Source organism: Larus michahellis, unplaced genomic scaffold (assembly GCF_964199755.1).
Source record: "Larus michahellis unplaced genomic scaffold, bLarMic1.1 SCAFFOLD_52, whole genome shotgun sequence".
Lineage (NCBI taxonomy): Eukaryota > Metazoa > Chordata > Aves > Charadriiformes > Laridae > Larus > Larus michahellis.
The window spans coordinates 1,201,383-1,215,736 of record NW_027435923.1 but is presented as its reverse complement, the minus strand read 5'-3'; positions in this window follow the sequence as shown (position 1 = coordinate 1,215,736).

Below are 14,354 nucleotides of genomic sequence, written 5' to 3'. Positions count from 1 at the left end.
TAACCGGGACAGTGAAAACAGTACTCAAAGACAGGGAGAGCAAGCTCTCTCTTGGCACTTTGGATGTGGGACATACAGCGAGATGTTTGCTGCTTTTGCGTTTGGCTGTTGGGAGATTTACAGCACAAAGATATCTAGTTGATTTGAAGCAGTTCCGAGAAAGTCTAAACATAATCCCCACTTCTCCCTCCTGGCACTTTCCATGTGGGAGATATAGCAGGATGTATATTGGTTTTGAGGACAACTCAATGGACAGTGTAGGGAGAAAAGGTCCTGGCTCCTTGAATGCCGTTTCTGGAGACACTGCGATCAATGTGGGAGATATGTCAAGATGTGTGTTTGTTTTGAGGACGGCTCTCTGGAGAGTCTTAGCAAAGAGGTCACACAGATAATCAGAGCAATTCTCAGAGACACTGAGAACAAGCTCCGCAATTCCCTCCTGGCACTTTCCCTGTAGGAGATACCGCAAGACGTTTCTGTATATTGGGCACAGCGCTCTGCACGGTGTTAGCAGAGACTTTCCCGGGACAGTGAAACCCTATGTCAGAGACACTGAGAAGAAGCCCCAATGTTCCCTCCAGGCACTTTCAGTGTGGCTGCTTTCTCCACGTGGTTCCTGGTTTCACTGCGGCTCTGAAGAGAATGTTAGCAAAGAGGTAACCGGGACAGTGAAAACAGTACTCAAAGACAGGGAGAGCAAGCTCTCTCTTGGCACTTTGGATGTGGGACATACAGCGAGATGTTTGCTGCTTTTGCGTTTGGCTGTTGGGAGATTTACAGCACAAAGATATCTAGTTGATTTGAAGCAGTTCCGAGAAAGTCTAAACATAATCCCCACTTCTCCCTCCTGGCACTTTCCATGTGGGAGATATAGCAGGATGTATATTGGTTTTGAGGACAACTCAATGGACAGTGTAGGGAGAAAAGGTCCTGGCTCCTTGAATGCCGTTCCTGGAGACACTGCGATCAATGTGGGAGATATGTCAAGATGTGTGTTTGTTTTGAGGACGTCTCTCTGGAGAGTCTTAGCAAAGAGGTCACACAGATAATCAGAGCAATTCTCAGAGACACTGAGAACAAGCTCCGCAATTCCCTCCTGGCACTTTCCCTGTAGGAGATACCGCAAGACGTTTCTGTATATTGGGCACAGCGCTCTGCACGGTGTTAGCAGAGACTTTCCCGGGACAGTGAAACCCTATGTCAGAGACACTGAGAAGAAGCCCCAATGTTCCCTCCAGGCACTTTCAGTGTGGGTGCTTTCTCCACGTGGTTCCTGGTTTCACTGCGGCTCTGAAGAGAATGTTAGCAAAGAGGTAACCGGGACAGTGAAAACAGTACTCAAAGACAGGGAGAGCAAGCTCTCTCTTGGCACTTTGGATGTGGGACATACAGCGAGATGTTTGCTGCTTTTGCGTTTGGCTGTTGGGAGATTTACAGCACAAAGATATCTAGTTGATTTGAAGCAGTTCCGAGAAAGTCTAAACATAATCCCCACTTCTCCCTCCTGGCACTTTCCATGTGGGAGATATAGCAGGATGTATATTGGTTTTGAGGACAACTCAATGGACAGTGTAGGGAGAAAACCTCCTGGCTCCTTGAATGCCGTTTCTGGAGACACTGCGATCAATGTGGGAGATATGTCAAGATGTGTGTTGGTTTTGAGGACGGCTCTCTGGAGAGTCTTAGCAAAGAGGTCACACAGATAATCAGAGCAATTCTCAGAGACACTGAGAACAAGCTCCGCAATTCCCTCCTGGCACTTTCCCTGTAGGAGATACCGCAAGACGTTTCTGTATATTGGGCACAGCGCTCTGCACGGTGTTAGCAGAGACTTTCCCGGGACAGTGAAACCCTATGTCAGAGACACTGAGAAGAAGCCCCAATGTTCCCTCCAGGCACTTTCAGTGTGGGTGCTTTCTCCACGTGGTTCCTGGTTTCACTGCGGCTCTGAAGAGAATGTTAGCAAAGAGGTAACCGGGACAGTGAAAACAGTACTCAAACACAGGGAGAGCAAGTTCTCTCTTGGCACTTTGGATTTGGGACATACAGCGAGATGTTTGATGCTTTTGCATTTGGCTGTTGGGAGATTTACAGCACAAAGATATCTAGTTGATTTGAAGCAGTTCCGAGAAAGTCTAAACATAATCCCCACTTCTCCCTCCTGGCACTTTCCATGTGGGAGATATAGCAGGATGTATATTGGTTTTGAGGACAACTCAATGGACAGTGTAGGGAGAAAAGGTCCTGGCTCCTTGAATGCCGTTCCTGGAGACACTGCGATCAATGTGGGAGATATGTCAAGATGTGTGTTTGTTTTGAGGACGGCTCTCTGGAGAGTCTTAGCAAAGAGGTCACACAGATAATCAGAGCAATTCTCAGAGACACTGAGAACAAGCTCCGCAATTCCCTCCTGGCACTTTCCCTGTAGGAGATACCGCAAGACGTTTCTGTATATTGGGCACAGCGCTCTGCACGGTGTTAGCAGAGACTTTCCCGGGACAGTGAAACCCTATGTCAGAGACACTGAGAAGAAGCCCCAATGTTCCCTCCAGGCACTTTCAGTGTGGGTGCTTTCTCCACGTGGTTCCTGGTTTCACTGCGGCTCTGAAGAGAATGTTAGCAAAGAGGTAACCCGGACAGTGAAAACAGTACTCAAAGACAGGGAGAGCAAGCTCTCTCTTGGCACTTTGGATGTGGGACATACAGCGAGATGTTTGATGCTTTTGCGTTTGGCTGTTGGGAGATTTACAGCACAAAGATATCTAGTTGATTTGAAGCAGTTCCGAGAAAGTCTAAACATAATCCCCACTTCTCCCTCCTGGCACTTTCCATGTGGGAGATATAGCAGGATGTATATTGGTTTTGAGGACAACTCAATGGACAGTGTAGGGAGAAAAGGTCCTGGCTCCTTGAATGCCGTTTCTGGAGACACTGCGATCAATGTGGGAGATATGTCAAGATGTGTGTTTGTTTTGAGGACGGCTCTCTGGAGAGTCTTAGCAAAGAGGTCACACAGATAATCAGAGCAATTCTCAGAGACACTGAGAACAAGCTCCGCAATTCCCTCCTGGCACTTTCCCTGTAGGAGATACCGCAAGACGTTTCTGTATATTGGGCACAGCGCTCTGCACGGTGTTAGCAGAGACTTTCCCGGGACAGTGAAACCCTATGTCAGAGACACTGAGAAGAAGCCCCAATGTTCCCTCCAGGCACTTTCAGTGTGGGTGCTTTCTCCACGTGGTTCCTGGTTTCACTGCGGCTCTGAAGAGAGTGTTAGCAAAGAGGTAACCGGGACAGTGAAAACAGTACTCAAAGACAGGGAGAGCAAGCTCTCTCTTGGCACTTTGGATTTGGGACATACAGCGAGATGTTTGATGCTTTTGCGTTTGGCTGTTGGGAGATTTACAGCACAAAGATATCTAGTTGATTTGAAGCAGTTCCGAGAAAGTCTAAACATAATCCCCACTTCTCCCTCCTGGCACTTTCCATGTGGGAGATATAGCAGGATGTATATTGGTTTTGAGGACAACTCAATGGACAGTGTAGGGAGAAAACCTCCTGGCTCCTTGAATGCCGTTCCTGGAGACACTGCGATCAATGTGGGAGATATGTCAAGATGTGTGTTGGTTTTGAGGACGGCTCTCTGGAGAGTCTTAGCAAAGAGGTCACACAGATAATCAGAGCAATTCTCAGAGACACTGAGAACAAGCTCCGCAATTCCCTCCTGGCACTTTCCCTGTAGGAGATACCGCAAGACGTTTCTGTATATTGGGCACAGCGCTCTGCACGGTGTTAGCAGAGACTTTCCCGGGACAGTGAAACCCTATGTCAGAGACACTGAGAAGAAGCCCCAATGTTCCCTCCAGGCACTTTCAGTGTGGGTGCTTTCTCCACGTGGTTCCTGGTTTCACTGCGGCTCTGAAGAGAATGTTAGCAAAGAGGTAACCGGGACAGTGAAAACAGTACTCAAAGACAGGGAGAGCAAGCTCTCTCTTGGCACTTTGGATGTGGGACATACAGCGAGATGTTTGCTGCTTTTGCGTTTGGCTGTTGGGAGATTTACAGCACAAAGATATCTAGTTGATTTGAAGCAGTTCCGAGAAAGTCTAAACATAATCCCCACTTCTCCCTCCTGGCACTTTCCATGTGGGAGATATAGCAGGATGTATATTGGTTTTGAGGACAACTCAATGGACAGTGTAGGGAGAAAAGGTCCTGGCTCCTTGAATGCCGTTTCTGGAGACACTGCGATCAATGTGGGAGATATGTCAAGATGTGTGTTTGTTTTGAGGACGGCTCTCTGGAGAGTCTTAGCAAAGAGGTCACACAGATAATCAGAGCAATTCTCAGAGACACTGAGAACAAGCTCCGCAATTCCCTCCTGGCACTTTCCCTGTAGGAGATACCGCAAGACGTTTCTGTATATTGGGCACAGCGCTCTGCACGGTGTTAGCAGAGACTTTCCCGGGACAGTGAAACCCTATGTCAGAGACACTGAGAAGAAGCCCCAATGTTCCCTCCAGGCACTTTCAGTGTGGGTGCTTTCTCCACGTGGTTCCTGGTTTCACTGCGGCTCTGAAGAGAATGTTAGCAAAGAGGTAACCGGGACAGTGAAAACAGTACTCAAAGACAGGGAGAGCAAGCTCTCTCTTGGCACTTTGGATGTGGGACATACAGCGAGATGTTTGCTGCTTTTGCGTTTGGCTGTTGGGAGATTTACAGCACAAAGATATCTAGTTGATTTGAAGCAGTTCCGAGAAAGTCTAAACATAATCCCCACTTCTCCCTCCTGGCACTTTCCATGTGGGAGATATAGCAGGATGTATATTGGTTTTGAGGACAACTCAATGGACAGTGTAGGGAGAAAAGGTCCTGGCTCCTTGAATGCCGTTTCTGGAGACACTGCGATCAATGTGGGAGATATGTCAAGATGTGTGTTTGTTTTGAGGACGGCTCTCTGGAGAGTCTTAGCAAAGAGGTCACACAGATAATCAGAGCAATTCTCAGAGACACTGAGAACAAGCTCCGCAATTCCCTCCTGGCACTTTCCCTGTAGGAGATACCGCAAGACGTTTCTGTATATTGGGCACAGCGCTCTGCACGGTGTTAGCAGAGACTTTCCCGGGACAGTGAAACCCTATGTCAGAGACACTGAGAAGAAGCCCCAATGTTCCCTCCAGGCACTTTCAGTGTGGGTGCTTTCTCCACGTGGTTCCTGGTTTCACTGCGGCTCTGAAGAGAATGTTAGCAAAGAGGTAACCGGGACAGTGAAAACAGTACTCAAAGACAGGGAGAGCAAGCTCTCTCTTGGCACTTTGGATGTGGGACATACAGCGAGATGTTTGCTGCTTTTGCGTTTGGCTGTTGGGAGATTTACAGCACAAAGATATCTAGTTGATTTGAAGCAGTTCCGAGAAAGTCTAAACATAATCCCCACTTCTCCCTCCTGGCACTTTCCATGTGGGAGATATAGCAGGATGTATATTGGTTTTGAGGACAACTCAATGGACAGTGTAGGGAGAAAAGGTCCTGGCTCCTTGAATGCCGTTCCTGGAGACACTGCGATCAATGTGGGAGATATGTCAAGATGTGTGTTTGTTTTGAGGACGTCTCTCTGGAGAGTCTTAGCAAAGAGGTCACACAGATAATCAGAGCAATTCTCAGAGACACTGAGAACAAGCTCCGCAATTCCCTCCTGGCACTTTCCCTGTAGGAGATACCGCAAGACGTTTCTGTATATTGGGCACAGCGCTCTGCACGGTGTTAGCAGAGACTTTCCCGGGACAGTGAAACCCTATGTCAGAGACACTGAGAAGAAGCCCCAATGTTCCCTCCAGGCACTTTCAGTGTGGGTGCTTTCTCCACGTGGTTCCTGGTTTCACTGCGGCTCTGAAGAGAATGTTAGCAAAGAGGTAACCGGGACAGTGAAAACAGTACTCAAAGACAGGGAGAGCAAGCTCTCTCTTGGCACTTTGGATGTGGGACATACAGCGAGATGTTTGCTGCTTTTGCGTTTGGCTGTTGGGAGATTTACAGCACAAAGATATCTAGTTGATTTGAAGCAGTTCCGAGAAAGTCTAAACATAATCCCCACTTCTCCCTCCTGGCACTTTCCATGTGGGAGATATAGCAGGATGTATATTGGTTTTGAGGACAACTCAATGGACAGTGTAGGGAGAAAACCTCCTGGCTCCTTGAATGCCGTTTCTGGAGACACTGCGATCAATGTGGGAGATATGTCAAGATGTGTGTTGGTTTTGAGGACGGCTCTCTGGAGAGTCTTAGCAAAGAGGTCACACAGATAATCAGAGCAATTCTCAGAGACACTGAGAACAAGCTCCGCAATTCCCTCCTGGCACTTTCCCTGTAGGAGATACCGCAAGACGTTTCTGTATATTGGGCACAGCGCTCTGCACGGTGTTAGCAGAGACTTTCCCGGGACAGTGAAACCCTATGTCAGAGACACTGAGAAGAAGCCCCAATGTTCCCTCCAGGCACTTTCAGTGTGGGTGCTTTCTCCACGTGGTTCCTGGTTTCACTGCGGCTCTGAAGAGAATGTTAGCAAAGAGGTAACCGGGACAGTGAAAACAGTACTCAAACACAGGGAGAGCAAGTTCTCTCTTGGCACTTTGGATTTGGGACATACAGCGAGATGTTTGATGCTTTTGCATTTGGCTGTTGGGAGATTTACAGCACAAAGATATCTAGTTGATTTGAAGCAGTTCCGAGAAAGTCTAAACATAATCCCCACTTCTCCCTCCTGGCACTTTCCATGTGGGAGATATAGCAGGATGTATATTGGTTTTGAGGACAACTCAATGGACAGTGTAGGGAGAAAAGGTCCTGGCTCCTTGAATGCCGTTCCTGGAGACACTGCGATCAATGTGGGAGATATGTCAAGATGTGTGTTTGTTTTGAGGACGGCTCTCTGGAGAGTCTTAGCAAAGAGGTCACACAGATAATCAGAGCAATTCTCAGAGACACTGAGAACAAGCTCCGCAATTCCCTCCTGGCACTTTCCCTGTAGGAGATACCGCAAGACGTTTCTGTATATTGGGCACAGCGCTCTGCACGGTGTTAGCAGAGACTTTCCCGGGACAGTGAAACCCTATGTCAGAGACACTGAGAAGAAGCCCCAATGTTCCCTCCAGGCACTTTCAGTGTGGGTGCTTTCTCCACGTGGTTCCTGGTTTCACTGCGGCTCTGAAGAGAATGTTAGCAAAGAGGTAACCCGGACAGTGAAAACAGTACTCAAAGACAGGGAGAGCAAGCTCTCTCTTGGCACTTTGGATGTGGGACATACAGCGAGATGTTTGATGCTTTTGCGTTTGGCTGTTGGGAGATTTACAGCACAAAGATATCTAGTTGATTTGAAGCAGTTCCGAGAAAGTCTAAACATAATCCCCACTTCTCCCTCCTGGCACTTTCCATGTGGGAGATATAGCAGGATGTATATTGGTTTTGAGGACAACTCAATGGACAGTGTAGGGAGAAAAGGTCCTGGCTCCTTGAATGCCGTTTCTGGAGACACTGCGATCAATGTGGGAGATATGTCAAGATGTGTGTTTGTTTTGAGGACGGCTCTCTGGAGAGTCTTAGCAAAGAGGTCACACAGATAATCAGAGCAATTCTCAGAGACACTGAGAACAAGCTCCGCAATTCCCTCCTGGCACTTTCCCTGTAGGAGATACCGCAAGACGTTTCTGTATATTGGGCACAGCGCTCTGCACGGTGTTAGCAGAGACTTTCCCGGGACAGTGAAACCCTATGTCAGAGACACTGAGAAGAAGCCCCAATGTTCCCTCCAGGCACTTTCAGTGTGGGTGCTTTCTCCACGTGGTTCCTGGTTTCACTGCGGCTCTGAAGAGAGTGTTAGCAAAGAGGTAACCGGGACAGTGAAAACAGTACTCAAAGACAGGGAGAGCAAGCTCTCTCTTGGCACTTTGGATTTGGGACATACAGCGAGATGTTTGATGCTTTTGCGTTTGGCTGTTGGGAGATTTACAGCACAAAGATATCTAGTTGATTTGAAGCAGTTCCGAGAAAGTCTAAACATAATCCCCACTTCTCCCTCCTGGCACTTTCCATGTGGGAGATATAGCAGGATGTATATTGGTTTTGAGGACAACTCAATGGACAGTGTAGGGAGAAAACCTCCTGGCTCCTTGAATGCCGTTCCTGGAGACACTGCGATCAATGTGGGAGATATGTCAAGATGTGTGTTGGTTTTGAGGACGGCTCTCTGGAGAGTCTTAGCAAAGAGGTCACACAGATAATCAGAGCAATTCTCAGAGACACTGAGAACAAGCTCCGCAATTCCCTCCTGGCACTTTCCCTGTAGGAGATACCGCAAGACGTTTCTGTATATTGGGCACAGCGCTCTGCACGGTGTTAGCAGAGACTTTCCCGGGACAGTGAAACCCTATGTCAGAGACACTGAGAAGAAGCCCCAATGTTCCCTCCAGGCACTTTCAGTGTGGGTGCTTTCTCCACGTGGTTCCTGGTTTCACTGCGGCTCTGAAGAGAATGTTAGCAAAGAGGTAACCGGGACAGTGAAAACAGTACTCAAAGACAGGGAGAGCAAGCTCTCTCTTGGCACTTTGGATGTGGGACATACAGCGAGATGTTTGCTGCTTTTGCGTTTGGCTGTTGGGAGATTTACAGCACAAAGATATCTAGTTGATTTGAAGCAGTTCCGAGAAAGTCTAAACATAATCCCCACTTCTCCCTCCTGGCACTTTCCATGTGGGAGATATAGCAGGATGTATATTGGTTTTGAGGACAACTCAATGGACAGTGTAGGGAGAAAAGGTCCTGGCTCCTTGAATGCCGTTTCTGGAGACACTGCGATCAATGTGGGAGATATGTCAAGATGTGTGTTTGTTTTGAGGACGGCTCTCTGGAGAGTCTTAGCAAAGAGGTCACACAGATAATCAGAGCAATTCTCAGAGACACTGAGAACAAGCTCCGCAATTCCCTCCTGGCACTTTCCCTGTAGGAGATACCGCAAGACGTTTCTGTATATTGGGCACAGCGCTCTGCACGGTGTTAGCAGAGACTTTCCCGGGACAGTGAAACCCTATGTCAGAGACACTGAGAAGAAGCCCCAATGTTCCCTCCAGGCACTTTCAGTGTGGGTGCTTTCTCCACGTGGTTCCTGGTTTCACTGCGGCTCTGAAGAGAATGTTAGCAAAGAGGTAACCGGGACAGTGAAAACAGTACTCAAAGACAGGGAGAGCAAGCTCTCTCTTGGCACTTTGGATGTGGGACATACAGCGAGATGTTTGCTGCTTTTGCGTTTGGCTGTTGGGAGATTTACAGCACAAAGATATCTAGTTGATTTGAAGCAGTTCCGAGAAAGTCTAAACATAATCCCCACTTCTCCCTCCTGGCACTTTCCATGTGGGAGATATAGCAGGATGTATATTGGTTTTGAGGACAACTCAATGGACAGTGTAGGGAGAAAAGGTCCTGGCTCCTTGAATGCCGTTTCTGGAGACACTGCGATCAATGTGGGAGATATGTCAAGATGTGTGTTTGTTTTGAGGACGGCTCTCTGGAGAGTCTTAGCAAAGAGGTCACACAGATAATCAGAGCAATTCTCAGAGACACTGAGAACAAGCTCCGCAATTCCCTCCTGGCACTTTCCCTGTAGGAGATACCGCAAGACGTTTCTGTATATTGGGCACAGCGCTCTGCACGGTGTTAGCAGAGACTTTCCCGGGACAGTGAAACCCTATGTCAGAGACACTGAGAAGAAGCCCCAATGTTCCCTCCAGGCACTTTCAGTGTGGCTGCTTTCTCCACGTGGTTCCTGGTTTCACTGCGGCTCTGAAGAGAATGTTAGCAAAGAGGTAACCGGGACAGTGAAAACAGTACTCAAAGACAGGGAGAGCAAGCTCTCTCTTGGCACTTTGGATGTGGGACATACAGCGAGATGTTTGCTGCTTTTGCGTTTGGCTGTTGGGAGATTTACAGCACAAAGATATCTAGTTGATTTGAAGCAGTTCCGAGAAAGTCTAAACATAATCCCCACTTCTCCCTCCTGGCACTTTCCATGTGGGAGATATAGCAGGATGTATATTGGTTTTGAGGACAACTCAATGGACAGTGTAGGGAGAAAAGGTCCTGGCTCCTTGAATGCCGTTTCTGGAGACACTGCGATCAATGTGGGAGATATGTCAAGATGTGTGTTTGTTTTGAGGACGGCTCTCTGGAGAGTCTTAGCAAAGAGGTCACACAGATAATCAGAGCAATTCTCAGAGACACTGAGAACAAGCTCCGCAATTCCCTCCTGGCACTTTCCCTGTAGGAGATACCGCAAGACGTTTCTGTATATTGGGCACAGCGCTCTGCACGGTGTTAGCAGAGACTTTCCCGGGACAGTGAAACCCTATGTCAGAGACACTGAGAAGAAGCCCCAATGTTCCCTCCAGGCACTTTCAGTGTGGGTGCTTTCTCCACGTGGTTCCTGGTTTCACTGCGGCTCTGAAGAGAATGTTAGCAAAGAGGTAACCGGGACAGTGAAAACAGTACTCAAAGACAGGGAGAGCAAGCTCTCTCTTGGCACTTTGGATGTGGGACATACAGCGAGATGTTTGCTGCTTTTGCGTTTGGCTGTTGGGAGATTTACAGCACAAAGATATCTAGTTGATTTGAAGCAGTTCCGAGAAAGTCTAAACATAATCCCCACTTCTCCCTCCTGGCACTTTCCATGTGGGAGATATAGCAGGATGTATATTGGTTTTGAGGACAACTCAATGGACAGTGTAGGGAGAAAAGGTCCTGGCTCCTTGAATGCCGTTTCTGGAGACACTGCGATCAATGTGGGAGATATGTCAAGATGTGTGTTTGTTTTGAGGACGGCTCTCTGGAGAGTCTTAGCAAAGAGGTCACACAGATAATCAGAGCAATTCTCAGAGACACTGAGAACAAGCTCCGCAATTCCCTCCTGGCACTTTCCCTGTAGGAGATACCGCAAGACGTTTCTGTATATTGGGCACAGCGCTCTGCACGGTGTTAGCAGAGACTTTCCCGGGACAGTGAAACCCTATGTCAGAGACACTGAGAAGAAGCCCCAATGTTCCCTCCAGGCACTTTCAGTGTGGCTGCTTTCTCCACGTGGTTCCTGGTTTCACTGCGGCTCTGAAGAGAATGTTAGCAAAGAGGTAACCGGGACAGTGAAAACAGTACTCAAAGACAGGGAGAGCAAGCTCTCTCTTGGCACTTTGGATGTGGGACATACAGCGAGATGTTTGCTGCTTTTGCGTTTGGCTGTTGGGAGATTTACAGCACAAAGATATCTAGTTGATTTGAAGCAGTTCCGAGAAAGTCTAAACATAATCCCCACTTCTCCCTCCTGGCACTTTCCATGTGGGAGATATAGCAGGATGTATATTGGTTTTGAGGACAACTCAATGGACAGTGTAGGGAGAAAAGGTCCTGGCTCCTTGAATGCCGTTCCTGGAGACACTGCGATCAATGTGGGAGATATGTCAAGATGTGTGTTTGTTTTGAGGACGTCTCTCTGGAGAGTCTTAGCAAAGAGGTCACACAGATAATCAGAGCAATTCTCAGAGACACTGAGAACAAGCTCCGCAATTCCCTCCTGGCACTTTCCCTGTAGGAGATACCGCAAGACGTTTCTGTATATTGGGCACAGCGCTCTGCACGGTGTTAGCAGAGACTTTCCCGGGACAGTGAAACCCTATGTCAGAGACACTGAGAAGAAGCCCCAATGTTCCCTCCAGGCACTTTCAGTGTGGGTGCTTTCTCCACGTGGTTCCTGGTTTCACTGCGGCTCTGAAGAGAATGTTAGCAAAGAGGTAACCGGGACAGTGAAAACAGTACTCAAAGACAGGGAGAGCAAGCTCTCTCTTGGCACTTTGGATGTGGGACATACAGCGAGATGTTTGCTGCTTTTGCGTTTGGCTGTTGGGAGATTTACAGCACAAAGATATCTAGTTGATTTGAAGCAGTTCCGAGAAAGTCTAAACATAATCCCCACTTCTCCCTCCTGGCACTTTCCATGTGGGAGATATAGCAGGATGTATATTGGTTTTGAGGACAACTCAATGGACAGTGTAGGGAGAAAACCTCCTGGCTCCTTGAATGCCGTTTCTGGAGACACTGCGATCAATGTGGGAGATATGTCAAGATGTGTGTTGGTTTTGAGGACGGCTCTCTGGAGAGTCTTAGCAAAGAGGTCACACAGATAATCAGAGCAATTCTCAGAGACACTGAGAACAAGCTCCGCAATTCCCTCCTGGCACTTTCCCTGTAGGAGATACCGCAAGACGTTTCTGTATATTGGGCACAGCGCTCTGCACGGTGTTAGCAGAGACTTTCCCGGGACAGTGAAACCCTATGTCAGAGACACTGAGAAGAAGCCCCAATGTTCCCTCCAGGCACTTTCAGTGTGGGTGCTTTCTCCACGTGGTTCCTGGTTTCACTGCGGCTCTGAAGAGAATGTTAGCAAAGAGGTAACCGGGACAGTGAAAACAGTACTCAAACACAGGGAGAGCAAGTTCTCTCTTGGCACTTTGGATTTGGGACATACAGCGAGATGTTTGATGCTTTTGCATTTGGCTGTTGGGAGATTTACAGCACAAAGATATCTAGTTGATTTGAAGCAGTTCCGAGAAAGTCTAAACATAATCCCCACTTCTCCCTCCTGGCACTTTCCATGTGGGAGATATAGCAGGATGTATATTGGTTTTGAGGACAACTCAATGGACAGTGTAGGGAGAAAAGGTCCTGGCTCCTTGAATGCCGTTCCTGGAGACACTGCGATCAATGTGGGAGATATGTCAAGATGTGTGTTTGTTTTGAGGACGGCTCTCTGGAGAGTCTTAGCAAAGAGGTCACACAGATAATCAGAGCAATTCTCAGAGACACTGAGAACAAGCTCCGCAATTCCCTCCTGGCACTTTCCCTGTAGGAGATACCGCAAGACGTTTCTGTATATTGGGCACAGCGCTCTGCACGGTGTTAGCAGAGACTTTCCCGGGACAGTGAAACCCTATGTCAGAGACACTGAGAAGAAGCCCCAATGTTCCCTCCAGGCACTTTCAGTGTGGGTGCTTTCTCCACGTGGTTCCTGGTTTCACTGCGGCTCTGAAGAGAATGTTAGCAAAGAGGTAACCCGGACAGTGAAAACAGTACTCAAAGACAGGGAGAGCAAGCTCTCTCTTGGCACTTTGGATGTGGGACATACAGCGAGATGTTTGATGCTTTTGCGTTTGGCTGTTGGGAGATTTACAGCACAAAGATATCTAGTTGATTTGAAGCAGTTCCGAGAAAGTCTAAACATAATCCCCACTTCTCCCTCCTGGCACTTTCCATGTGGGAGATATAGCAGGATGTATATTGGTTTTGAGGACAACTCAATGGACAGTGTAGGGAGAAAAGGTCCTGGCTCCTTGAATGCCGTTTCTGGAGACACTGCGATCAATGTGGGAGATATGTCAAGATGTGTGTTGGTTTTGAGGACGGCTCTCTGGAGAGTCTTAGCAAAGAGGTCACACAGATAATCAGAGCAATTCTCAGAGACACTGAGAACAAGCTCCGCAATTCCCTCCTGGCACTTTCCCTGTAGGAGATACCGCAAGACGTTTCTGTATATTGGGCACAGCGCTCTGCACGGTGTTAGCAGAGACTTTCCCGGGACAGTGAAACCCTATGTCAGAGACACTGAGAAGAAGCCCCAATGTTCCCTCCAGGCACTTTCAGTGTGGGTGCTTTCTCCACGTGGTTCCTGGTTTCACTGCGGCTCTGAAGAGAATGTTAGCAAAGAGGTAACCGGGACAGTGAAAACAGTACTCAAAGACAGGGAGAGCAAGCTCTCTCTTGGCACTTTGGATGTGGGACATACAGCGAGATGTTTGCTGCTTTTGCGTTTGGCTGTTGGGAGATTTACAGCACAAAGATATCTAGTTGATTTGAAGCAGTTCCAAGAAAGTCTAAACATAATCCCCACTTCTCCCTCCTGGCACTTTCCATGTGGGAGATATAGCAGGATGTATATTGGTTTTGAGGACAACTCAATGGACAGTGTAGGGAGAAAAGGTCCTGGCTCCTTGAATGCCGTTTCTGGAGACACTGCGATCAATGTGGGAGATATGTCACGATGTGTGTTTGTTTTGAGGACGGCTCTCTGGAGAGTCTTAGCAAAGAGGTCACACAGATAATCAGAGCAATTCTCAGAGACACTGAGAACAAGCTCCGCAATTCCCTCCTGGCACTTTCCCTGTAGGAGATACCGCAACACGTTTCTGTATATTGGGCACAGCGCTCTGCAGGGTGTTAGCAGAGACTTTCCCGGGACAGTGAAACCCTATGTCAGAGACACTGAG